Here is a 26711-nt window from a genome sequence, read left to right as displayed (position 1 = left end):
GTAAAAAATCAATAAAATATATTAAAATAAATAAATAAATAAATAAATAAATAAATATATTTTCCAGCAAACAAAAGCTTCATAATTTTACCTCTCACCTACCCATTTTTAGGAAGCTACTTAAGAGTGTACTCCAGCAAAATGAAGGTAAAACCTAAAAAAAAAAAAAAAAGTTGGTAAAATTAACACTGAAGTCCAGTGAAAAGACATCACAGTCCCTGTCTGATGTAGCTCACTTGTTTGGAGAGTTGTCCATATACCAAAAGGTTGCCAGTTTGATTCTTGGTTAGAGCATGTGCAGAAGGCAACCAGTTAATGTTCTCTCTCACATCAATGTTTCTCTCTCTCTCTCTCTCTCTCTCTCTCTCTCTCTCTCTCTCTCACATCAATAAGCATATTCTTGGGTGAGGATTAAAAAAAAAAAAGAACACACAAAAGCCAGCTGAGCAAGCACCCCTAAAAATAAAATGACCCAAATTTTCAAAGAAAGAGAGTTCTAAGGTCTCCAAGAAGAATAGAATTAATTGCAAGACATATTAAAAAATATAAGTAGCTTCACATGTTGTTATTATGGAGAAGAAGGTACATGTTGAGTCTCCCAACAAGAAAAGAAATGTAGTTTCCAACTCCCAGACCAAAATCTATACAAGAAAGGTATTGTGAACATGTAATGCAAACTAAAATGTGAAATAATTTCTTCAAAGGATGATGTTTGAGATAATAGACTCACTTTATTTTTATTTTTTAAATATATTTTGTTGATTTTTTACAGAGAGGAAGGGAGATAGAGAGTTAGAAACATCGATGAGAGAGAAACATCGATCAGCTGCCTCCTGCACACCCCCTACTGGGGATGTGCCCGCAACCAAGGTACATGCCCCTGACCGGAATCGAACCTGGGACCCTTGAGCCCTCAGGCCGACGCTCTATCCACTGAGCCAAACCAGTTTCGGCTAGACTCACTTTATTTTGACATAAGAATATTATATTTTGAATGACAAGTGGGTCATGACATAAACCAATAAAAGATTATATTTCTAGCACATTATTTGGCTCTCCAGTGAGCAATATTATATTACTAACTAGAGGCCCGGTACACGAAATCCGTGCATGAGGGTGTGTGTCCCTCAGCCCAGCCTGCACCTTCTCCAATCTGGGACCCCTGGAGGGATATCTGACTGCCCGTTTAGGCCCGATCCCTACTGGCCAGTCGGACATCCCTTTCACAATCCAGGACTGCTGGCTCCCAACTGCTCGCTTGCCTGCCTTCCTGATTGCCCCTAACTGCTTCTGCCTGCCAGCCTGATCACCCCCTAACCACTCCCCTGACAGCCTGATTGATGCCTCACTGCTCCCCTGCCAGCCTGTTTGCCCCTAACTGCCCTCCCCTGTGGGCCTGGTCACCCCTACCTGCCCTCCCATGCAGGCCTGGGTCACCCCCAACTGCCCTCCCCTACAGGCCTGGTCACCCTTAACTGCCCTCCCCTGCAGGCTTGATCACCCCCAACTGCCCTCCCTTTCAGGCCTGGTCCCTCCCAACTGCCCTCCCCTCCTGGCCTGATTGCCCACAACTGCCCTCCCTTGCAGGCCTGGTCCCTCCCAACTGCCCTCCCCTGCTGGCCATCTTATGGTGGCCATCTTGTGTCCACATGGGGGCAGCCATCTTTGACCACATGGGGCAGCCGTCTTGTGTGTTGGAGTGATGGTCCATTTGCATATTACTCTTTTATTAGATAGGATAGTAGTAATATAAATGCAATTTATTGCGTGTTTTTTTTCACATTTAGACTCAATCTCTAGATAAAACAGACAACTAAAAGAGGCAATAGGCTAGAATGTACATTTTTTAATGTTGACAGTATAAAAATCAAGTTATATCTGACAGAAGTTTAAAAGTAGAAGGTGGAGTGAGGAGGTGGCTGGAGATAGAGATGTGAACACTCTTGTTCTGCTAAATGTGGAATCAAGAAATAGTTCCAGAAGCTAATGGGATGTGAAGGAGAGGAGGAAAACTTCAAAGATATACTAGCTCTAACAATAATAACATTCAAATATTAGGAATGAAAGAAAATGTAGAGAATAATATGAATGAGCTACATGTTCATTTTTTATAGAGGGATTCAATAAGTGATGTCTAAAGTGGATAAATCTAGAAAGAGTTATGATCCCTTTAGTTGGCATTTTAGAAATAAGACCTAAAAGAACCAAAAATGATAATTAAAAGTGTATAACGCTGGGAAGTAGGAGGGGTGAGGCAGGATCTGTTGTTTCTCATTATGGTAGATTCAAGTACTATTTAATGTTTTAATATGTGCAATTTCATTTTCTTAATATGAGGATAAATTCATTAAGATAACCAAGAGATTTTCAACCTTTCTCATCTCATGGACCACATAAACTAATTACTAAAATCCTGCAGAACACCAAAAAAAAATGTATATTTTGTCGATCTGACAAAAAAAAAAAACACACAAAAAGTATAATTTTGATGGATAGCTATTGTTGTGTTGGCTCTTGTCATTTTTTTTGTTGTTGTTCTTAGTCTTCACCCATCCTTTTTTCCACCGATTTTTTTAGAGAGAGTGGGAGGGAGGGGGGGAGGGGGAAAGAGAAACATTGATGTTTCTCATCCATTAGTTGCCTCCCCCGCACGTCCCTATCAGGGCTGGGGATCAGACCTGCAATCCAGGTATGTGCTTTTGACTAGGAATCGAACCCATGACCCTTCAGTGCATGGGCCAATGCTCTCACCACTTAGAAACACCAGCCAGGGCTATTGTCACTTTTTTATTTGACAGTCTACGGGAAAAGAGGTCATTGCCTCTGACTAAATAGTCAGATATTGCCTGTTTTAAAAATTCTTGTGGCACACCGGTGGAAAATCACTGTGATACCCCCTGGAAGAACTAATTGTAACATCCAGGAGAGAAGGAGGGGAAGGGAAAAGAGAGGCAATCTATGTACCCCTCACTTATTATACACATAGACAGACTTTATCATGTGCCAAGGCAGAGTTCAAGACCTCTTGACATATACCGATGCATTTGAGCCTCATAATAACCCTTGAGGGGGGTTCTATTATTATCCCCACTTTAAAGGTAAAGAAACTGAGGCACAGATGTGGAAATGATAGCTTGTCCAAGGCCATATGGCTAGTAATGTTGGACCTGGGATTTGAGCTCAGGGATTCTGGCTGGAGTCCTCTCACCATTCTGCCATCCTGCTGTAGTAATGCTTTCAGGAGTGTGTCATTTCCTCACCGGTCTTCATGACAGAGACCATGACACGAGGTCAAGGCACATTATTCGGTGCTAGTCTGTGGCACCGAAAATAACTAAGAGCAGAAACGTTCATGCTTCCCTCTGCTGAGTCAGCCTGGGGTGGAAGGGAGGCAAGGGGCGCAGGAGACTTACTTTCATTCATACTCAGTTGTACTGATTGATTTTTTTTAAAACCATAATCATCAATTTTATGTTTTAAAGTTTGTTACATAAAATCTACAAATTTCAGTGGACTTTCAATTTAAAATCAGATAGAAATAGGAAGACATTTATGAAAACTCAATGTAGGACCCTGGTGTCTCCCAGCATTGGAGGTAACTTGTATAAAGGTGCATAACTTAGGCAACCAGATGCACCCTGAGGCAATTTTATTTAAACATTTCATTATTTTAAGGTTTTGTCTTTTTTTATTTGTAGGGAAACATTAAAATGTTCCCACCAATACTCCTATCCAACTTAAAATCTCCAGACAACGGTTAGATTTTATCAGTCTTGTGACTTAGTAAAGGGATGCTGTATGACTTCTCTGGCTAGAGCATAAAAGGCTATACAGCTTTTGCCTGTTCCCTGGGATGCTGGCATGTGAAGCCCTGACCCCCACTGAAGTTGTCTACCTGCCCTGAGGTGAGGCTGCCTTCCCGTGAGGAAGCCCCGGCCACAGGGAGGGGCCGTGGGACCCCTGGCCAGGATCCCCAGCGGAGATCCCAGCTGAGTCATGTGAGAGAACAAGCCTTCTGGCGATGCCGGCCCCCAGCCTTTGAGTCTTTCCAGCAATTAAGCTAAACCCAACAATTCCACACTTCCTGTTTTATACCGATGTGGCTCTCAAAGTACATTTTAAATCCAAGAGAGATATTAAAACAGATCTACTTTATAAGCAGAGTAATGGAGGGCAACACTGCTGGTGTTTGGACCCTGAAATGTTCATAAGGAATATATAAAACGTGTTGTTATTTCTCAGAATTTCAGACACAGAGATGGGGTTTCCTTCCACGGTGCGTGGGGCTAGAGAGTGCCAGGAGGTGTCTTGTTTCTGACTACCTGGATCCCTCAGTCCAAGAGGTCGTAGCAGGTGGGGCAGTGCTTTCAATCCCTGCTGGACGGTAGAAGTGCCTGGGAAGCTTGGAAAAATCCCAATGGCCAAGCCACAGCCCAGCTCAGCTAACTCGGCATCTTGAGAGGGGGTATCTGGGAGCGGACTCAGGCATGAGTGTCTCATGAAGCTTCCAGGTGATTCCAGTGGGCAGCCAAGGTTGATGATTTTCAAACTGGGAACCTCATGAAGCCTTAGTTGACTCGTCTGTAAAATGAGAATAGTAAAAGATTGTAAGGAAAATGTAAAGTGCTTGGCACCGTGTCTGGCACATAAGAACCAACTTTAAGATGGTGGCTGGTTTAGGGAGGGGCTCCATCCCAGGCCATGACCTCCTGGGAAACAGCTTATTACCAGGTCCCCCCGGTTACTAAAGTGGATCTTGTAATCAAAGAAAACACGATAATTTCAAGAGAAACATCAAAAGTGCTTTATTCAAAGTTATGTCCATTGCTAGCTACACATTTCCCCCATCTTTCAGGTAATTTGAGGATACCGTCCGAATAGAAATTTTCTTGTTTTGAAGCAAACCATTCAGAGACCCAATTTTCCACTTCTTCGTATGTTTTGAAGTGCTGCTCAGAAAGTGCGTGTGCCATCATCGATCGGAATAAGTGGCCCCAAATCATTCAGAGAGGCTTTTTCCTTCCTAGGAATGAGAGGGGGAGCTCCAAGGGAAGGCACAATATCCCTCTCACCCCCAAATCGTAGGGGCTTCTGAGACATTTCTGCTTGGATCCTTACACACTGCTGAGGGTTTGGTGGCAGGGGGTGTGGGGGGGAATATTTTAATTCCTGGTGGAAAACTGAAATGTGGAAGAGCATAGGCCATGCTCCTGATCGCGCAGCACATTAAAGGGGCAGCCTGCGGAGAAGCTCTGCAGATGGAGGGGTGGGGCCCCACACGCAGGCCCAGGCCACAGACCCCAGAGCCACCCTTGTCTCAGCTTCCCCTGCGCAGTGAAAGCACATGTCCCCGGTGCCTCACTGTCCCCCTGCACTTGGATGACATTTCGGATCCCCTGAACAGCTGGGGTACTAACTACTCTCCACTTACATGGTCATTCGCAAAATGAAAAATTAACGTAACTACCTGGGAGATAAGCTCTCTCCATGCTTTTGGCTCAAAACTCACTAGCTCTTTGGAGAAAGGGTTTTTGTTGTGCTGTTTGCCCTGGCTGCAGAATTGATTCATGCCCATCACCTGCTGCCCCGACCTGAGTCACAGAAATTACTTAAAATAGATTGCGCGACAGAATAATTGGGGCCGGATGAGCAACAGACATAGCAACCAGTGTTTTCAGTATCACTGCACGCGCCTGAGAGCACAGTGACTCTGCATCCACCCTGAGGGGGGCTGATGCGTTTCTCCCAACCCACGGAGCTCCCTCAGGTGGTGGCCTCCCACATTTCCTTTGAATACTCACTCCGTTGTAAGTCACATTAGCTCCTGATATTGCAAAATTCCTTTTTTTAATTTTTATTTATTTTTTTTTAGTCAAACAGTAGGGAGAAATCTTAATTTTAAAGGTGCACAATCCAGGTTTCCTCTCCTCTAACTTGATAAAGCCAGAAACATGGATCCTTCCAAGTATGAAACAGACACTTCTAAATTTACATCCAAGTCTGTGGACTGACCAACAGCTGGCTCTCCTGTTTTCCTCTCCCCTGTATCTTCAGCATTTTACTTGTGAGAGAGACGAGAGGGAAATGGAGCATCGGTGCCCAGCTCTCCGTTGCTGGTTTTCTGACAACATAGAAAACATCCGTTTCTGCACCTGGTAATATTATAAACACCAAATTCCAATGTAATAATGAGTATAAGTTTACAGGGTCATACTTGCAGAAGCTTGAGCTCACATCCATTTCCTGAACTCACATGCCATGGCAACACTTCAAACCCAGAGAAGCCACACAGCGTTTTGGAGACCCTATAATGGTGGACACTGAAATGATCCCTCCAGCTTGAGACTGTCCTTTTAGGTTTTCTGGCCAATTACCAGGTGTACCGGTTACTAATGCGGATTTTGTAATCAAAGAAAACACGATAATTTCAAGAGAAACATCAAAAGTGCTTTATTCAAAGTAATGTTCATTGCTAGCTACACATTTTTCCCATCATTCAGGTAATCTGAGGATACCGTCCGAATAGAAATTTTCTTGTTTTGAGACAAACCATTCAGAGACCCAATTTTCCACTTCTTCGTATGTTTTGAAGTGCTGCTCAGAGAGTGCATGTGTCGTCGATCAGAACAAGTGGCAATCTGAAGGAGCAAGGTTGGTGAATACAGCGGGTGGGTTAATACTTCCCAGGCAAGATCTTTTAACGTGTCTTTAACTGGTTTTGAAGTGTGTGATGATGGGTTATCATGAAGCAAAATTACTTTGCTGTGTCTTCTGGCCCATTCTGGTCGCTATATGATCAAAGCATGGTTCAAATTGATTATTTGTTGTCGGTAGTGATCAATATTAACGGTTTCACTTGGTTTTAGAAGCTCATAATACACCACACCTTCCTGATCCCACCAAACGCAGAGCATTGTCTTCTTTCTGAAGCAATTTGGCCTTGCAGTCGATGTTGATGGTTGACCTGGATCAACCCATGATTTTGTGCATTTGGGATTCTCAAAATAAATCAATTTTTCATTGCCAGTCACAATTAGATGCAAAAAAGACTTTCTTTCGTGCTGTTGAAGCAACATTTTACTGATGACTTTTCGGTTTTCCATTTGTCTTTCGTTCAGTTGATATGGCACCCATTTTCCTTCCTTTAAAATCTTTCCCATTGCTTGGAAACAATCAGAAATTGTTTGCTGAGCAACATTTAATCTTTCTGCAAGTTGTTTTTTAGTTTCTTCATCCAATAATGCTTGTAATTGTTGGTCTTCAAACTTTTTGGTTGACCTGAACGTTCTTTGTCTTTCACATCGAAATCATTTAAACCAGCGTTCACAAGTATCTTGAGATGGAGCATGTTCACCATAAGCTTCCCGAAGTATATGTTCACTTTCAGCAGCACTTTTCCTCAAAATAAAGTAATGAATTAAAACTTCCCGCAAATGCTCTTTTTTTGAGGGCACGAAATTCGACATTTTTAAGCGTAAAAATATCTGTGATGTTAACACCTTCAGCAAATTTGACATATGAAGTTTTGAAGCTTGCTGTCAATACAACAAAATAGCATACATATCAAATTGCATATATATAAACATATGTGTAACTCCATCTATTGAAAAAAATCCGCATTATTAACCGGCACACCTGGTAAATGAGGAAATATTTGCTTCCAACATTTGTCTGGCTACTAACCTGAAATGGCATAAATTTAAAAATAAATATAGCACCCTCTGACTTGCATTTCTTTATACTGGAGTAGAGAACTTGGAAGGGAGCAGGAATTTTCTGGCAGGCTGCTATACATTGTACAAAGGGATGGTTTCCCCAGCAGCTTAAGAAGGGTTGGTGCTAGAACTGGAAGTAGGAACTCCCATACATGCATTGCTTCTAACTGGCACCTGCAGCTCCAACACACCCAGTTGCAAAGATCCTAACTGGTTGCCCATGCCCCCCTATATCAGGTCCAGATCACTGCCCACTGCCACAGGCCACCTCACCAGTGTCTTTCTCTTTATATTTCAACTAGAGGCCCAGTGAATGAATTCGTGCATGGGTGGGGTCCCTCTGGGTGGCCTGCAGGGATCGGGCCAAAACCGCAGTCCAACGCTGCCTGCAGCTCCTACCTGTGGCTCCCGCGCATCCCAACCCCACTGTGCCTGCTGCAGGCTCATGCCCCATCAGTCCTGATGGATTGAGAGAGGCTTGCACTGCCACAGCAGTGCTCACCAGCCATGAGCCATGAGTCTGGCACCCTCCCAAGGGGAGTGGCCTGTGGGATCGGGCTGAAACTGGCTCTCTGACATCTCCCAAAGGGTCCCAGATTGTGAGAGATCGCAGGCCAGGCTGAGGGACCCCACTGGTGCATGATCAGGCCGGGGAAAGTCTGCGGAAGGGCTCCAGGGCATATCTGGCCAATCTCACTCAGTCCCAATCGGCTGGACCCCAGCAGCAAACTAACCTGCCAGTTGGAGCATCTGGCCCCTGGTGGTCAGTGCATGTTATAGCGACTGGTAGACCAGTTGACTGTCTGCCCCCTGGTGGTCAGTGCATGTCATAGCGAGTGGTTGAGCAGCCTTAGCATATCATTAGCATACTAGAGGCCTGGTGCACGAAATTCATGTGCGGCGGGGAGGGGGTCCCTCAGCCCAGCCTGCACCCTCTCCAATCTGGGACCCCTCGAGGGATGTCCGACTGCCCGTTTAGGCCTGATCCCAGTAGGTAGGATCAGGCCTAAATGGGCAGTTGGACATCCCTCTCACAATCCAGGACTGCTGGCTCCCAACTGCTTGCCTGCCTGCCTTCCTGATTGCCCCTAACCGCTTCTGCTTGCCAGTCTGATCACCCCCTAACCAGTCCCCTGCCAGCCTGATTGCCCCTAACTTTCCTCCCCTGCAGGCCTGGCCACCCCTAACTGCCCTCCCCTGCAGGCCCAGTTGCCCCCAACTTCCCTCCTCTGCCGGCCTGGTCACCCCTAACTGCCCTCACCTGCAGGTTGATCGCCCCCAACTGTCCTCCCTTGCAGGCCTGGTCCCTTCCAACTGCCCTCCCCTGCTGGCCTGATCGCCCACAGCTACCCTCCCCTGCTGGCCTGATCCCTCCCAACTGCCCTCCCCTGCTGGCCATCTTGTGGCAGCCATCTTGTGTCCACATGGGGGCAGCCATCTTTGACCACATGGGGCAGCCATCTTGTGTGTTGGAGTGATGGTCAATTTGCATATTACTCTTTTATTAGATAGGATAGAGGCCTGGTGCACAGGTGGGAGCCAGCTGGTTTGCCCTGAAGGGTGTCCTGGATCAGGGTGGGGGTTCTCTTGGGGCGTGGGGCAGCCTTGGCAAGGGGCCTGTGGTGGTTTGCAGTCTGGCCATGCTCCGCAGCAACCCAAGCGGAGGCCCTGGTATCTGGGATTTATTTATCTTCTATAATTGAAACTTTGTAGCCTTGAGCGGAGTCCAGGGCCAGCCAGGGTGTGCAGGAAACTTGGCTTCCTCCATTGCCAGGGAAACCCAAGCCTCCTGTTTACTCCGTGGCCACAGCCATTTTGGTTGGGTTAATTTGCATACTTGCTCCTGATTTGCTGGTGGGTGTGGCTTGTGTGTAGAGGATGTATGGTTAATTTGCATATTACTCTTTTATTAGATAGGATTATGCTTTGATTGGTTGTTCAGTTGTTCTGCCGTTCGGTCTATTTGCATATTACCCTTTTATTATATAGAACTGTTGGCCTAGTGCACAGATTCGTTCTCTTTGAAAGGAAATTAATTAGAAGAAATATTTTAATATCACTGTTCACCCTTTCTCAACATAACCCATGGCCAAAGGTGGATTTGTGTGGCCCCGCAAGGAATCAGGCTCCCTCCTCTCTGGTTCCGAGGTGCATCACCCGAGAACTGTCGCTGTCAAGTCACCGCAGCTCAGCAGCTCTTGAGTTGAGCATCTGCCCCCTGGTGGTCAGTGTGCGTCATACCTTGTTTTCTAAGCGGGACAGTCCTGATTTTTAACAATTTGTCCCGCGTCCCGCAGCGTTTTAAAAAAGTCCCGACTTTTGGAAAGGATGCACGACAAGCTAGGGAACGGCGGGAGAACGAGAAGGGAATATACGGTTTTTGGCGGCCATGTGGCTATTTAGCCAGAATATGAGTTTTATATTATTTTTGTTAATTTTATAATGTTAAACTTTAATAATAACAAATAATTGTTGAGAACTGATTATCGAGAACTGCTTATCAAAGTTCGCATTGTTGATCAGTTGTTAGAATTCGACCACCATTGTTTGGACTTAATGAACAATGGCATTTTTTGGGATTGGCAACGACGAAAACATTTTGTAACTGTCTCTCAGACGATACACATCGTACTGCGTGCTAGTAAGCTAGTTAAACAAGTGATGTCATTACAAATCAGCTATTCAGATAATTTAGATGATCTCAAGATCAGCTCTTCAAGTCCTATAAAAATATATGTTATGATTCAAGTTGAGATTGCTTAAATGTATGTATTCATCTGGTGAGAATATCTATCTTTATAAAACTGAGCCTTGAGGAGGAACCAAGATGGCGGCAATGTTAAACAACTAAACTGCCACCTCGCACAACAATTTCAAAAATACAACTAAAAACCAAAACGTCTACCACCCAGAACCAAAGGAAAGCTGGCTGAGTGGTAGATTTACAACTAAGGAGAGAAGGGAGCACAAACGCTGGAGAGCTGAGAGGTACGGAGGCGTGTGCGAAGCGGGCTGGCGGCGGGCAACTGGGCGCGCGGCTTTTCTTCAAACCGAAGAGAGACAAACTCCCAATCACTCTGAACTCCAGTTTCTGGGGACACGCAGGGGACCCAGACGCCTACGGGGAGAAGCTGGACTCTCGGCCATCGGTCGGAGAGTGAGAGTGACTTTTCTGCAGAGGTGCGCCCAGCAATCAGGGTTTGCTGCGCTGGAGTGCGGGACACGGGGACTTGGAAATGCGGAAAGGCAGAGACGGCTGAAGGCAGCCATGGCCGTTGGCCACGCCCCAGCCTAGTGACGCCCTGAGACCCCACCCCTCCCTGAGACCCTGCCCCGCACATTCTACAAACCCGCCCAGGCTCCACACAGCGGCTTTTACATATAAATGGCCTGTTCTGTGGCAGCTCAACCAAATTAACTGCAGCTCCAGTCAGACTGCTCCAAAACCGCCCAAGCAAAGAGGAGAAAACTGTAGCTCTTGCTGTAGCTCCTGCTGGGAGGCCTCAGACCTGCACCCCATTGGAGATCCAGACACTAGGGTATCTAGTGGTCTGTGTGGATGACACCAGATTTCAACCACTCTCATAAGGGACACATTCAAGAGGCAGACTCAGTGAGCACCAAAGCCCTACTGTGTCTCCAGCACAGCAATTCTTCCGTTATAGACACAGCAAGTCCTCACAGCCAGTTGGCCTGGAGGTCAATTCCTCCCAGTGTACCAACAGCAATCAAGGCTTTTAACTACACCAAGACTTTCCACTCAGCCCACAAAGGGGTGTACCAAGAGCGACCACCTAGAGTGCTTGGGGAAGCTGAGCTACCGGCCCCTATAGGTCACTGACCACACAAAGCCACTCCATCAACCTAGGGAGGCAGCCAAAATGCGGAGACACTGAAGTATGTCATGAACAGGAGAGATGGAGGAAAGCAAACTAATGGACAACACAGTGTTCAGAACCACATTTATAAGGTTACTCAAGAATCTTCTAAAAACCGCTGAGAAACTTGAAGAGACCTTCAAGGACCTTAATGAGAATACCAAAAAAATGGAAAAGGACCAGTCAGAAATTATGCATACACTGTCTGAAATAAAGAATATACAGACACTCAACTGTAGAAGAGTCAAACCAAAGATCTGGAATATGAGGAAGAAAAAAACACCCAACCAGAGAGGCGGAAAGAAAGAAGAATCCAAAAGTGTGAGAATAGTGTAAGGAGCCTCTGGGGTGGCTTTAAGCATACCAATATCCGAATTTTTGGGGTGCCAGAAGAAGAGAGAGAGCAAGATACTGAAAACCTATTTGAAGAAATAATGACAGAAAACTTCCCCCACCTGGTGAAAGAAATAGACTTACAAGTTCAGGAAGCGCACAGAACCCCAAACAAGAGGAATCCAAAGAGGACCACACCAAGACACATCATAATTAAAATGCCAAGGACAAAAGACAAAGAGAGAATCTTACAAGTAGCAAGAGAAAAACAGTTAGTTACCTACAAGGGAGCACCCATATGACTGTCAGCTGATTTCTCAACAGAAACTATGCAGGCCAGATGGGAATGGCAAGAAATATTCAAAGTGATGAATAGCAAGAACCTACAACCAAGACTACTCTACCCAGCAAAGCTATCATTCAGAATTGAAGAGCAGATAAAGAGCTTCACAGATAAGAAAAAGCTAAAGGAGTTCATCACCACCAAACCAGTATTATATGAAATGCTGAAAGGTATTCTTTAAAAAGAGGAAAAAGAAGAAACAAGTAAAGATAAAAATTATGAACAACAAATACATATCTATCATCAAGTGATCCTAAAAATCAAGTGAATTAAAAATCTGAGGAACAGAATAAACTGGTGAACATAATAGAATCAGAGGCATAGAATGGGAGTGGATTGATAATTTTCAGGGGGAAAGGAGTGTCTGTGTGGGGGGTGCGGGAAGAGACTGGACAAAAATCATACACCTATGGATAAGGACAACGTGGGGAGGTAAGGGCAGAGGGGGGTGGGAACCGGGTGGTGGGGAGATATGGGGAGAAAAAAGGAGAAACAATTGTAATAATCTGAACAATAAAGATTTATTTAAAAAAAGAAAGAAAGAAAAAAAGAAAAGGATGTCGTGAGCCACTTCAGTTCTTCCTGGAAGACTGCATAAATATAGCTGAGTTTCTCTCCATGATAATGGACAAAACAGAAAGTCCACATAATTGAAATCTAAAGATAGCCCCAAACCGTGTTTTGCCTTTAATTTCAACCTTCTCCATCCGAGTTGCTATCGCCATAGCCAGATGGACTGAGAGCCACCTTCCCTCCCGTCCCCTTTCTGATGGAGGGACAATTAATTAAATGACTCAAAGCCGGGAACTAAGGATGAGAGCCTCAGGGCTTCCATTTCCAAAATCTAGATTAGGGGGTCTGTGAACTTGGATGAGAAAAAAAAAATCTTTATTTTTACTAACCACTGACATTTAACATTTCATTTCATTATTCATGAGGCAACAAATCAGAGTGACATTGGCATACCTAGGCCTTTGTCTCCAATAGAAATGTGAGGTACTTTTGTACTGTATTAGTGATTGCAGAAACTTCGGCTCTCTCTCCATTCATCACTACGTTGAAATGATTAACTCTTATAATAAGGAATTTTCCTGGCTCTTAGTCATAGAGAAACACATGTATTTACTATATCTCCATTTCTCAAAGTTTTGATAACTGGATTTCAATAAACTGGTTTCTGTATAATTTTTTTATTGATCATATGCCTTTTATTACACAGTTTCATAGAGTATAAAGGGGCACATAGCATAAAATGTTTAAAAACCCCAAGCACAATGTGGGACTGTGAAGAAATGGCAGCTGGTGTGCTCAGCATTGTCAACACGGATTAAAGTTGTTCTTTTACACCAGGGACCACAAATGCATATTCCTGCAGACCTGGATCTACTGGATAAATGAGGGAAGTGGTCAGGTCTAAGGAAAACAATAGCAGAAAGTAAGCAGACTCTGGCCTTTGGAAGTGGGGGCAATAGGGTGCAGGAGAGTGTGGCAAGCTGAGGAAAGCATGTCCTCCCTACACAGGGCACCGCTGACAGCTCCAGGTGACATAACACCCCCAGGCTGCCAGGTCTTCAGACTTTTCCAAGAGAAGCCTCTAAGAGTCTTGGTGTTGTGAGAAAACACCCCCCTCTTTCCCCCAAAATACAATGTAGATGTTGGCAGTTGTTGCAATTAACAAGAAACAAAGGGAAAAAACTCTGAGCAGCCCAAACAACCAGAATAAAACAGCAGGCAGGATCCAGCATGAGATCAGTAGGCAACATAGAAAAGATCCAGCTTTTCCTTTGTATTAAGAGTACTTATTCCAGAATCACTAAATTTCCTCTCTTGTGCGTATCCAAAGAAAGGCATAATCATTTTCTTGACCAACCCCCTGAAATTGAATAAGTAGGGTTACCAAATTCAGCAAATGAAAATACAGGGCACCCAGTTACATTTCCGTTTCAGAGAAGCAACAAATATATTTCCCAGGTGATATCTGAGATTATACTTATATTTTAAAATCACTGATTGTTCCCCTGAAATTTAACTGGGTGTCTTGTATTTTATCTGGCAACTTTACGAATAAGTCAACTCCAAGTCATGATAGAGTAGTTAAGTTACTATTAAAATTAATATGTAATAATAACATTAACAGCCAACATTGTAATTGCATTTCTGTTTTGTTTAAATAACACATTTTTCTTGAAGGACTACACATACTCAGAAAAGGGCACATATCGTAAGTACAGCTCAGTGAGTTTTCACAGCTGAGCACACCCAGACTGGGACCCTAACCAACAAGCAGAAATGTCCTAGCCTCCAGGCACCCTCTACCCTTTCAGACTCTGCCCTGGTCCAAGGGGGACACTATGCTGCACTTACAACAGCCTCGGTTAGTACGTTCTGCTCTCAACCTTCATGTAGATAGCATTGGGTTGCATTTTTAAGCTTACAAAACTTGAGGTGGGAGGTGGAGAATGGGGAAGCAGGGCGGGAGGGGAAGAGTGATTATCTGATTATTGGATTACTGTGTAAATCCATGTTTGGGGGTAGAACAGACACTGCCTGTGCCCCACCTGTGACCACTCACCCTTACTATTTCAGTTCCAACTGGCCTGACCTCCAGTTGCCAGAACCTGCATTTCTCTGCCTGAGGGTTCTCATTAGTCACTGCCCCTGGGACAGCAAGTGCCAGGGAATTAAAACTCCGGGGTGCACCCTCAAACAATGAGTAGGAGTGGGTGGATAAATACCCCAGCTCCGCCCCAGCCGCTTTGGCTCAGTGGACAGAGCGTCAGCCTGTGGAGTGAAGGGCCCCAGGTTTGATTCTGGTCAAGGGCACATGCCTGGTTTGCAGGCTCAATCCCCAGTAGGGGGCGTGCAGGAGGCAGCCAATCAATGATTCTCTCTCATCATTGATATTTCTCTTCCCCCCCCCCCTCTGAAACCAATAAAAATATATTTTAAAAAGTACCTCAACTTCCCCTCCAGTTGGGTGAGACAAGGAGAGCTGCATGTTCTACATGATCTCCCAGAGCTCCCCACCAAGATTGCACCCCAGTTACCCAGCTGTAACTTGCTTATTGTTCCTGCCTCACTTCCCCTACCCCCTAACAATGTTTCCTAGAATGACCTCCCAAATAAGCCATGTGCCTTAGGCTCAGTTTCTAGAGTCCAAGCTAACAACATATCCGGTTACTTGAAATCACCCTAAATACCTTACATTTACTCAGCAAGCTTCTACCCAGTGTGGGTACCTAGTGCTGCTCAATGCAGTGCTGGGTGCTGGGTGCTGGGTGCTGGCGCAGCAATGCCTGCCAGTGAAAGTAGACCCTCCTCCCAGAGTGAGTGGCGGAGTCCCCAGGCGCATGGCAGGCCACAGTACAGCGTTTCTTCCCTAAGGCAGAGCTGACCCCCTGTGACACGTACGAGGGACACTCTGAGCTACAGAATTGTGAAGACCTAGCAGGTGATGATTTACATTTAGCATGAAAATGACAGCACATAATGTTTTGGATGATGGAGAAGGCACTTTTGAGTCCCCGGCCCTCCCGGCCATTATGAGCGTCTGTGGTGGTTGTTCGGCATGATCAATGAAGAGCATTCAAGAGATCAACGTCCTTAGGTCTGCACTGTTCCGATGGTGCCTCGGCTTTATTTAAATATTTCTCCAGCAGCAGCTTGTTCACTTGTCACTTGTTTTCTTCACATAAAACTAGAACTCAAAATGAGATTTCTTCAAAAAATAAAATTACAGACATGAACTTACTTGCATGTTTGTGAAGATTAATAAGCAGAAGTTCATCATGTTTTGTAAAAGCATGTGGTGGTCTTTTTATGTGGCCTGACTATTACTCTGCATTTCTGACAGTAAACGTCTAGAAAGCAGGAGCCATTTGTATTTTAGAGAATTTTCCCAGGATCGGAGTATTTAAAAGGTGTACTTGAATAAAGAGCAGACAGTGGCGCCAAGAGTTCCCCGTCGGAGGGAAACGCAAGTCAGACCCTCCCTGTTCTGAACCCTAGGGCCACTGTGACTCAGGTTCTGTGGGGGGCACCCCAGAGCCCCATCCTTGCTACACATGGTGTGGTTTTCTTCTCTGTGATGAGAATTGGCTATGGAAATTGTGTCAGCTCAAAAGCTTGGAAAGAAACTCATGTTATGATTTTTCAAATCCCTTTTCCATGAAATCTGTGTGAAATAACATTTCTCTTAGACTATAGCAGTTTACGTTTTTTGTCATGTAACTATTAAAGTGTTCTGACTGCTTCAGTAGTTTTTTTAGAAAATGCAAACTGCTTACAATTTTGAGGATATTTGTGCTTTTTTAAATGCCTGCAATGTCAAATTCCATTCTGCGCCAAGAAAAATAATCAAATATATTATATTGTGTTATATATACACTATAAATCTCCATATATCGGGTTTGGCAAAACTAGGTTACAGTTATGAGTATGGGAAACACAGAGTTTATTCTTATATTATTATTTATTAATTATTGTATTATTTCTCATATTAACAACTGTAAACCTACTTTTGTCCCACCCTATATACTATGTTTGTATATTATCATATTATCATATACTAGAGGCACGGTGCACAAAATTTGTGCATGGGTAGGGTCCCTAGGCCAGGCCAGTGATCAGTGTTGATCTGTGGGATGACCGGCGGGGTGATGGGTGGGAGGACCCGCTGGCACCCGCCTTGGCTGACCTGGCACCGCCTGCTCACCAGCCCTACCACCCCACACCCCCCGCTGCCACCAGTTGCCTCCCACCTGCAGGGTGATTGGGGGGTGGCGCCAGCCCACTTGCCAGCCGGCCCCACCCACCGCCTTGGCTGGCCTGGAGCCTGCAGGTAGGGGGCAGCCCCTGCATTGAGCGTCTTCCCCCTGGTGGTCAGTGCACATCATAGCAACTGGTCGTTCCGCCAGTCAGTCAATTTGCATATTAGGCTTTTATTATATAGGATAAATAGCTATATGTAGGTTTGCAGTACATAGCCATATACAGAAAATATATAGTTTTATCATAAACAATTAATTTCAGCCTCTTAGAAGGAGTCAGAATTCTAAAATATTATCACTCAACATTAGAATAAAGGAGAATGTTTTCCTCTGTTTGGGAAGTGTGCAGGGTTTTTTTGTTTGTCTCTTTGTTTTCTTGTTGGGTTGTTTTGTGGGTCTTTTTGTTTGTTTGTTTGTTTTTTGCATTATGCCACACTGAAACTAAATGGAATTATATGAAGGAAACTGAAGCTGCACATTTAATAGAAAAAAAAGTGTGAAATGCACTCCAGAAATAGAAAAGAAATATGGAGATGAAATCCCAGCTGGGAGGGATTCCTAGTGCTAGCGAGGGAAAATCGAGCCTCTGGCTTTAATTTATGGAGGAGTTTGCCAGCAGATGGCCCTTTGTAATCTGCGCCATCTGTATTATTGATTAATGAGGCCAAGAGCAGAATTACTCACTGTTGGTTTTCTCCCAGGACCCCTGTTCTGGTCTTTTCACCAGAATGGCTTGTCTTTCTTCCTTGCAGCCATTTTGCAAAGTGCTGAGGAAGCACCGTGTTCTTCTCATCAATGTCTCCCGGCTCTGGGTAGGGGGACACCTGCCAACAGTTGCCAAAGAGCCTCCATGTTGATGCAGAGGTGCTAACATGTTCCTCTCTGCCAATAAGTATGTTCAGGGTCTACGTCATAGGGTTGCTACTCTCCTTCTCGAGATAAAAGACCCTTCACTGAGAAGCAAAGGGAGCCACTTAGCCCTCAAGCATGTTTGTGGGAAAAAACATTCAACCACCAAACAGTGAGCTACGTTGGTAGCTGCATTTTTTGTCTCTCACCTTCAACTCTTTCCTCCTTTGACTACTGTCTCCAACACAGCCGCCTTATAGCTTGGAGTCATGGAGAAAAGAAAATCTCTAGGAAGCCCTCACAAATGGTTGTCTGCTTTTCATCCTTGTCCTCAGTGAGCACTGTAGCATAATATATGTGAACAGGGGCTTGAGACTCAAACTTCCTGAATTCAGATCCCAGCCCTTCCCCACTATTAGTTGTAGGATCTTAGTCAACTCCCTCAACTTAGCCAAACACCTATTGCTGGCCAATGAGGGAGGCAGTGCCCACCTTATTAGGTTGCTGTAGGATTGAATAAGATAACCCTTCTGAATCCCCTTATTTTAAAAAAAAGTATCAGATATGCTTTCTGGTTATAGACAATTAAAGCAACAGGGGATGCATGCAAGGCTGCCTGTGTGGAGTAAATGGGGTGCTGCTGTGTGCAGGTGGGTCTGCACCACTCAGAGAGGGTACAGAACTAAGCAAAGTGCAGCTAGCTATGTGCATATACGAGGCTGCCCTACTGGATCAGAAGGGCAAGGAAATGGAAGCATACCAGGCTGCCTACCCAGAACCCACTTCTTCAGACCAGGTGACACACCAGGCACTGCAAGCACCCATTCTAACTACAACCAACCTTCCAAACCCATCAAACATGCAGTATACATAGACCATGTTTTCAAGACTGGGAGAGATAGTTATTCTATCTAACTCACATGAACAAACACAAAGTCAAACAAAATGGGGAAACAAAATAATATGCCCCAAATGAAGGAATAAGAAAAAACCTCTGGAGAAAAACCCTAATGAAATAGAAAATAAGTAATTTTCCTAATAAAGAATTGAAAAAAAAAAAACAGCATAAGAATGTTCAACAAATTTGAGAGTAGAATAGAGGAACTCAGAAAGTACTTTACCAAAGAGATAGAAAGTGTAATAAAGAACCAATCAGAGATGAAGAATACAATAACTGAAATGAAGAATACATTAGAAGGAATAGACAGCAGTTTAATTAATGCAGAAGAACGAATTGGAGACCTGGAAGACAGAAGAATGAAAATCACTGAATCACAAGAGCAAAATGAAAAAATAATTTTTTTAAAATGAGGATAGTATAAGAGATCTCAATATCAAGTGCCCTGGCATTCCTATAAACTCAGATTATAAGAATTCCAGAAGAAGAGAGAGAGAGGGACAGAAAGAATATTTGAAGAAATAATGGCTGAAAATTTACCTAATCTGGGGAAGGAAACAAGCATCCAAGTTCATTTCAGGAAACACAGAGAGTTCCAAACAAGATTAACCCAAAGAGACCCACACCAAGACATATCTTAATTAAAATAGCAAAAATTAACCTTTTGCACTCGGATGTCAAGTGTGACTCGACACTGTTAGCATCGGTAGCAGCTCGAGAAAAAAGCAAGCGAGTGCAAAGGGTTAAAGATAAAGAGACAATCCTAAAGGCAGCAAGAATGAAACAATGAGTCACATCTAAGGGAAACCCTATAAGGCTCTCAGTTGATTTCTCAGAAGCAACTTCACAGAACAGAAGGGATGGCAGGAAGTAGTTAAAGGGCTGAAAGAAAGGAATTTACATCTTAAGATACTATATCCAGCAAGGTTAAACTCAGATTTGAGGAGAGATAAAGATTTTTCAAAACAAGCAAAAATGTAAGGAGTGCACAACCACTAAGCCAGCCTTACAATAAATGTTAAAGGGTCTTTTTATGCAGAAAAGAAAGGTCCATAATCAGAAATAAAAAAAATATAGGAGAGAAATATTTTTCACTGTGGTGAGTGCTGTTCACAGAAAGGTAAGGTAGAGGTGGATATGAGGTCATGGTCATGGCCCTTACTATAGAGACCACAGAATCATCAACAATGGACGTGTATGCATGCATATGAACATAACCCGTGGACACAGATAAGAGGGGGGTGGGGTGAGGGCATGTGCTGGGGGGTGGGGTTGGCCAGGGAGAGGTCAATGGGGGAAAAAGGAGACTTATGTAATACTTTAAACAATAAAAGTATTATTTAAACAATAAAAGTATTATTATCCAGGGGCCCACGGCCTCACCCGGGTCCGGGTGAGGCCGTGGGCCCCTGGATCCGGGTGAGCCTGGCCCCGGGTTCGGGTGAGGCCGTGGGCCCCTGGATCAGGGTGAGCCTGGGTCCCGGGTCCGGGTGAGGCCGCGGGCCCCTGGATCCGGGTGAGGCCACGCGACCCTGGGTCTGGGAGAGGCCACACGCCCCTGGGTCCGGGTGAGGCCACGTGCCCCTGGGTCCGGGGGAAGCTAGATCCCGGGTCCGGGCGAGGCCGTGTGCCCCTGGATCCGGGTGAGGCTGGGACCCAGGCCCGGGAGAGGCCACGCGCCCCTGGGTCCGGGTGAGGCCATGCGCCCCTGGGTCCAGGTGAAGCTGAATCCTGGGTCTGGGCAAGGCCGTGTGCCCCTGGATCCGGGTGAGGCTGGGTCCCGGGTCCGGGTGAGGCCGTGGGCCCCTGGATCCGGGTGAGCCTGGTCCCGGGTCCGGGTGAGGCCGTGGGCCCCTGGATCCGGGTGAGCCTGGGTCCCAGGTCCGGGTGAGGCCGTGGGCCCCTGGATCCGCGTGAGCCTGGGCCCCGGGTCCGGGTGAGGCCGTGGGCCCCTGGATCCGGGTGAGGCCACGCGACCCTGGGTCTGGGAGAGGCCACGTGCCCCTGGGTCCGGGTGAGGCCAAGTGCCCCTGGGTCCGGATGAAGCTAGATCCCGGGTCCGGGCGAGGCCGTGTGCCCCTGGATCCGGGTGAGGCCGGATCCCGGGCCCGGGAGAGGCCACGCGCCCCTGGGTCCGGGTGAGGACATGCGCCCCTGGGTCCGGGTGAAGCTGAATCCTGGGTCTGGGCGAGGCCGTGTGCCCCTGGATCCAGGTGAGGCTGGGTCCCAGGTCCGGGTGAGGCCGTGGGCCCCTGGATCCGGGTGAAGCCGTGCCCCTGGGTCTGGCCGAGACCAAACCAGAGGGAGTCGGACCTGCATTACCACCATTTGTCCACCATCCAGAGCTGAGGGGTCAGTGCCGACATGTACTCATAAGGAACTGGTGGACATTGATATTGGGTCTCAAAAGAACTGTTGGTCCAGAAAGAAACTCACTACAGACTGATTCATTTGCCTGTCAGCATAACTATTATTGCTCGTCGCACATTCAATTCTTATAAGTATATCTCTAGTGACACATGATTTCGCTCATCTAGGGGAAATGATGAACATCATAGACTGATGAACAAGAACAGAACCAGAAACAAGGAGGCATCGATCGGACTATCGGGCCTCAGAGGGAGGATAGGGGAGGGTGGGGGGAGGGGGGAGAGATCAACCAAAGGTCTTGTGTGCATGCATATGAGCCTAACCAATGGTTAAGTTCAACAGAGGGTTGGGGCATCCATGGGGAGGGGTGTGGGATGGGAATGGGGGGATGAGGACAAATATGTGACACCTTAATCAATAAAGAAATTTTAAAAAAAAGAATTTAAATTAAAGAACAAACAAAACCAATACTTTAATTCTCTCTAGAGCAGTGATTTGTTTGTTTGTTTGTTTGTTTGTTGTTTTTTGTTGTTGTTGTTAATCTTCACCCGAGGGTATTTTTTCCATTGATTTTTATAGAGAGTGGAAGAGAGGGAGGGGGAGAGAGAGAAACATTGATGTGAGGGAGATACATTAATTAGTTGCCTCCCACATGCAGGGAATGAACTTACAACCCAAGTACATGCCCTTGACCAGGAATCAAACCTACAACTTTTCCGTATGTGGGTCAATGTAGAGCAATGATTTTCAAGAATTTTTAAAACATGCAATATCTGACTATTTAATCAGGGACACTGACCTTTTTTTCCTTACATTGTCAAATTTAAAAAATGGCTATAGCCAACACAATAATAGCCATAATAGAATAAATCAAAATTATACCTATTTTTTTACATATAGGCAAAACATATAATGTATTTTTTGGTGTGCCTCAGAATTTTAGTAATTAGTTTATGTGTGCCATGAGATGAAAAAGGTTGAAAATTGCTGCTCTAGAATGTGTAAAGAAATTCTTCTCTGGTTTTACTCTTTCTTACTTGTCCTCTAGTTTATTGGGTCTATAGAAAAAACAATTGGTATTGCTAAGTGTGGGTTCTGAATCTGCAACTGATATTTGATGACATTGAAAGCTATCCTATATAATAAAGAGGGAATATGCACATTTACCATCACTCCATCACAAAGATGGCTGCACCCACAGCTGAGGCCAAGTTCCCATAAGGAACCTTAACAAGGCTACGCCCTCCCCCGCCCCCGTGGGGCTTGACAGGGGACCTCAGGCTGCACCCCCTACCCAGCAGGGCTTGACAGGGGACCTCAGGCCGTGCCCCCCGTCCTGGTGCCAGGCCAGAGGACCTGAGGCCATGCCCCCCACCCAGCAGGGCTTGACAGGTGACCTCAAGATGCACCCCCAGTGATGAGTCGGGGAACTCAGGCCACATCCCCCACCCAGCGGGGCTTGACAGGGGACCTGAAGCTGCGCTCTCCTCCTGCTGCTGGGCTGGAGAACCTGAGGCTGCACGCCCCCCCAGCCTGGCAGGGCTTGATGGGGGACCTCAGGCCATGCCCCCCACCCAGTGGGGCTTGATGGGGGACCTCAATGCACGCTCCCTGCCCTGGTCTGGGCTGGGGGACCTCAGGCCATGCCCCCCGTCCTGGCGCCAGGCCAGGGGACCTGAGGCTACGCCCCCTGCCTGGCGGGGCTTGACAAGGGTTTGGACTGGCCAGGTCTGGATCTATCCCAATGCGGGGGGCCAGCCCAGTCTGGATCTCACGCGATTTTGAGGCACATGTGGGTGGGCGGGGACTTGACTCTGGGTCCTGTGGTGTGCCCCAGACTCTGACAGGAGGAAGGTTTTCATATACATTTTACTAATTTTCTTTCATCTCTGACATTTCTATTATAGAGAAAGGGCAAATAGCAATATTAAATTATTTCCTCTAATTAATCCCCTTTCAATGTGCACAAATTTCATGCACCAGGCCACTAGTTCTATATTATAAAGAGGTAATATGCAAATTGACCATCACTCCAACACACAAGATGGCCACCCCCATGTGGTAAAAGATGGCTGCCCCCATGTGGACACAAGATGGCCAGCAGGAGAGGGCAGTTGGGAGGGACCAGGCCTGCAGGGGAGGGCAGTTGGGGGCAACCAGGCCTGCAGGGGAGGGCAGTTGGGGGGACCAGGCCTGCAGGGGAGGGCAGTTTTGGGGGGACCAGGCCTGCAGGGGAGGGCAGTTAGGGGTGACCAGGACAGCAAGGAAGGGCAGTTAGGGGCAATCGGGCTGGCAGGGGAGCAGTTTGGCATCTATCAGGCTGGCAGGGGACTGGTTAGGGGGTGATCAGGCTGGCAGGCAGAAGCGGTTAGTGTCAATCAGGCAGGCAGGCAGGCAAGCGGTTGGAAGCCAGCAGTCCTGGATTGTGAGAGGGATCGGGCCTGGATTGTGGGATCGGGCCTAAACAGGCAGTCAGACATCCCTCGAGGGGTTCCAAATTGGAGAGGGTGCAGGCTGGGCTGTGGGACACCCCCCCCCATGCACGAATTTCATGCACCAGGCCTCTAGTTCTGTTGATAAAGGGATAAAATACTTCACTATGCATCCAGACTTGACACCTTAGACCTAGTGCAAAGTGTTATTTCTTTATGCAGTAAATCTAAGTGGATAACTTGTATCATACTTTCTGTCTATTTTAGTTTTTATTTTTATTAAAGTTATATATGCACAGAGTTTAAGGAGGCAATCAGATCTAGAAGGCTTATTCTGAAACACAGCCATCTTCCAGCCCTCCAGCACCAATTTCCCACTCTTCTGAGGCAAATACTTCTCATTAGATTGGTTGTTCCTGGTACTTGCTCAATATCTCTAAATAACTTCCTTCGATGGCAATTACTTGATTTTGTAGTTTCAGACATTCTCCAGTGAACTCCCAGTATGGAAGAGAAGGATTTAGGTCTATTTTAGCCCCACCTGCCCTTTCAGCCCGTTCATCCATTCTCCCCAACTAGTAATATCATAAACTTGGTTAGACAGTAGTCTATGCTTACTTTACTATGACTCTGTGGCCATTATTTATAGCTGAGCCATTAATACTTAATAATTCATCTTCCTTTCCTGCACAAGTCTGTGTTTTCCCTGTAGTTTATAGTTACCTTTTTTTTGTTATTCATTTGTTTGCTTAGTTTTCTATGTTCTGTTCCCAGAGCCCTGTATCCTTTCCATGGGTTCAGAATTCTCAGATATTCCATTCATTTTGTGCTTTCAGTCTCATTACTTCTGAGTCTTCTGACCTCTAATCTGGCTAGGTTATTTTCTAAGCCTGATGGAAAAGTTTAATTTGGGAATCTCCTTTTACTGTCTTTTTGGGATCTTCCTTCACTATTCTGAAATTTTCCCTCACTTATTATTATAGATTCTTATTAGCTGGTATAATGGGTTATTGTAACAGACTTTTATGTAACAAGTGGTTTACTCCCTTATTTTAGTGGAACACATCTTCCAGTAGCTTTTTGAGAAGGGGTGCATGAAAAGTAAAGTTTTTGAGACAAGCTCTTTTCTTTTTTTTAATCTTCTCTCATTTTTAATGAACAATTGGTTGGACATAGACTCTCTGGTATCTTCAAAATTATCTTCTAGCTTCCAATGCTTTTGTTCAGAAATAAAAAGCCATTCCAATTTTGACCCTTTGTATATAATTCATTCTCTCTCTCTCTCTCTCTCTCTCTCTCTCTCTCTTCCCCTCCCCCCACCATAGTCCCTAGGACCTTTCTGTGCCCCCATATTCTAAAATTACTGATGACATGCCTTGGTGTACAACTTTTTTACCCATTGAGCTGGACACTCAGAGGGCCCTCTTCTTACTCAGAAAATGCACATCCTTAACTTCTGGAAATTTCCCTTGATTTATTTATTTGATTATTTCCATTTCCCTATTTTCTGGAACTCCTGCTCTGCAAACGCTGGGTGTCCTGTTTTCTGTTAAGGTGTGGGGTGTGCGGTCAGTCACTCGTCTGCTTGAAGTGACGGAGGAATCTGGGCGTTAGGCTCCTGAGCCGTCTTTCAGTCACCCTGCTTTCAGGCTCACCTTCACCCACACATCTAGAGCTCCGCCCACTTCCAGCTGAATGGCCATTGGTTCTCCTGATTTTCAATTTCCAAATGTTGTTGCTCTAATCAGCTCTTCTGTTCTTTTTCTTGCAGGTTTATGTCTTCTTTTTTTTTCTAAAAAAAATCCCTTTACTATTATCTTGCTATGATATAATGAGAAACAGCAAAAGTAATATGTGTTCAACCTGCCATCTTAAACCAAAAGCCCAAGTGATTTTTTAAAGAAATTCAGAATTGTCCAGCCAGTGTGGCTCAGTGGTTGAGCATTGATCTATGAACCAAGAGGTCATGGTTCGATTCCTGGTCAGGGCACATGCCCGGGTTGTGGGCTCGATCTCCTGTGTGGGGTATGCAGGAGGCAGCCAATCAATGATTCTCTCTCATCACTGATGTTTCTATCTATCTCTCTCTCCCTTCCTCTCTGAAATCAATAAAAATACTTTTTTAAAGAAATTCAGAATTTATACTTGCTACATGTTTTAACTCCACGTGCCTAATTTTAATGAATTGAGTGAATATTTACAATCTTTTGTGACCTACTGGAAAGTGAACAATATAGTCCAATTTAATCTATTCTGTGGCTGCTGAATGAGGACCATAGGTTCTAAGATTTGACAATACAAGGAGACAGTGATAAAAGGGTTAAAAAAATGCTTTATATTTGTTCTAAAGTGATTTTTGTAGCACCCGTCCTCTTCTTGACAACCCCATCATCTGTAATTTAGATCTGCAAATATGAAACCTAACAAGGTAAAATTAGCAACAGAAAATATCTAAGTGTTCATATAACAAGTGGAAGAACGTGTTAATGGAAAGAGACGGGACTCATTATTCATTTATGGTTCTATTTAAGTCATATCTCTCATGTTATTTGAATCCAGAAAGCCCTCTCTGGTTTGACATTGCTGGTCTCTTCTCTATAGACTGACACAGCAGCCGGGGAGAGAAAAGGCACCAAAGGTTGCCTTGTCCCTGGAACCCCTTTTTCCCATTGTCTTTGCTACAGCATGTGCCTGGCATTGGTCCAGCTGGGTGTTGACATTTGCTTTGTCCTTTTTCACTTACCAGGCCAAGCTCAAAGGCAGCCAGGTATATCCTGTGGCCAAGGGGTAGTTGACACTTTTCTAGGGAGGCGGGAGGAAGTTGTGAGTAGCATCCCAGGAAGTCATGGTTCATGGAATCTCCCCAATTCCTTTGTGAGGGTCTGCCAGCATAGACCTACCCTGCAAAGCAAAAAAAAAAAAAAAATTAAAAAATTGTAGGTATTCCACAAAAAAAGATGTTGAAGAACAGACCAAGGAGACATGATTTTTCCTTCGGAATAAAAGTCTGACCCTGGCATCCCTGCCTCCCTCCCCTCCCCCATTCTCTCCTCTGTCAGTGCCCAGCCCTGGCCCCTTCACTCTCCTTTGTCACACCCAGGGGCCTCCTTCTCCTGAAGGAAGT

The 26711-nt window shown here is 45.3% G+C and overlaps 1 protein-coding gene across 1 annotated transcript in view; it reads left to right on the top strand.

Moving 5' to 3' along the window:
- The window catches only part of SLC24A3 (solute carrier family 24 member 3), a 496588-nt gene that overhangs the window by 409745 nt on the left and 60132 nt on the right, over positions 1–26711 (top strand). The gene's annotated exons all lie outside the window — the stretch shown is intronic.

Source organism: Cnephaeus nilssonii (genome assembly GCF_951640355.1).
Source record: "Cnephaeus nilssonii genome assembly, chromosome: 11".
In the NCBI taxonomy this organism is placed as follows: domain Eukaryota; kingdom Metazoa; phylum Chordata; class Mammalia; order Chiroptera; family Vespertilionidae; genus Cnephaeus; species Cnephaeus nilssonii.
Note: the sequence above shows the minus strand (reverse complement) of the source record. Positions and strands in the feature narration are given on the sequence as shown.